This window comes from Octodon degus, unplaced genomic scaffold, assembly GCF_000260255.1.
Source record: "Octodon degus isolate 3935 unplaced genomic scaffold, OctDeg1.0 scaffold00052, whole genome shotgun sequence".
NCBI lineage: Eukaryota > Metazoa > Chordata > Mammalia > Rodentia > Octodontidae > Octodon > Octodon degus.
The window spans coordinates 4103-5656 of NW_004524628.1; positions in this window are offsets into that span (position 1 = coordinate 4103).

A 1554-nucleotide genomic window follows, 5' to 3' on the forward strand; every position below is an offset into this window, starting at 1 on the left:
AGTGTCTAAGTTTGTGCTTCCTGGTATGGAATGAAAGAGATATGAGACCCTGTTTAGGTTTATTATGGACTTGTCCAAAGGAAATTCTTGATACCCCATATCATTTATCTGTAGGCCACAAGGAAAAGAACTCAAACATGAATTTCTCTGCTGCTATAACATTTGTCTATTTTTGTCAAACCTGGATCAGCACACATTTGACCAATGTTTTCCTCTTTGCATTTTGGGCAAAACACTTGTAGTATAGTTGCATTTTTACTTTCATTTTTTTTCTTTCTTTTTCAACAATCCTTTCTCCTAGGCATTATGATTTTTTAAAATAATTTTATTGAGAAACAAACAGCAATGAGACAGTTTCAAAACTGATTGGTAGGACAGTTTCAATAATTAACACATTGCATATTGTTGTCTTAGTGGTTGTTCATTGTACAAGATGTAGACATGATATCCTGTCCACAAACACCGTTAGAACAAATCTATTCACTGAATTAAGAGAAAGTAGATGTATATATCTATCCTAACTAATTTGAATACAAAATGGTTGTTCATTTATATCCCATTTTTTGGTTCAGTGTTGTCAGAGAAGGGTAGTCCTTTGTCATTTAAATATTGTACTTGTGTGAATTCAGCAAAATATTCAAATATAGTCCAGTAGTCCATAATACTAGTGGGTTTTCCATAGGACTGGCAATGTCACAGGTTGTTGACATGAGCCTTTTACAGTTCAACATATAGATATGGTATTACTTTTTATACTTCATTTTTATACTTTTCTGCTGGACAGTTAAAACTAAGATAAAGCAAGACCTATATAACAAGAAATGTAACTTTTATATCTGAAAAAGGCAGTAAAATTCCCTCAGGATTTATCCTGAAACCCTATGCTGCAGTTTGTAGATCCTTTGTCAGTGTCAGCAATGTGGATGAGTCACTGCCATTAAGATTTCTAAATCCAAACTTATTGTTCTCTTCTGCAGACACAACATCTCAGAGTAACAATGCAGGGGCTCAAAGGGTATCATACCACATAGAGACCATACACTGAAAGGGATTGTTTTCCCTTGACAATGAGCTCAGCCTAGAATTCTTATAAGTTCTTTTCAAACTTTTAAGTGTAGAACAGTCTGCCCCTTAGGTGGAAGCTAATAACTATGTCTCCCTATAAGAGAAAATAGATCCTCAAAACTCTTTGGTTTCACTTTTTCTACCATTCCTTTTAGCAATGTCCAAATAAGATGGACATATTCATCTTCTGTCAATGAGCATTTCCCTCACAACCTTGAGCTTTTTTACTGCTCTCAACTACTCTCAAACACAGGGTACCGCAGCAGTACTGTCCATCACTAACTGACCATGGGTCCTCTTGCAGATTGTATGTTGAAGACCACTTGTTGTATGATTTTATTTTTTCCATAATTTTATTGAGAAACAAATAGCAATGAGACAGTTTCAAATCAAATTGGTAAGAGAGTTCCAATAATTAACACATTGCATACTGTATTGCTAGTGGTTGTTTGTTGTAAAAGATGCAGACATGATATCCTACTTACAAAC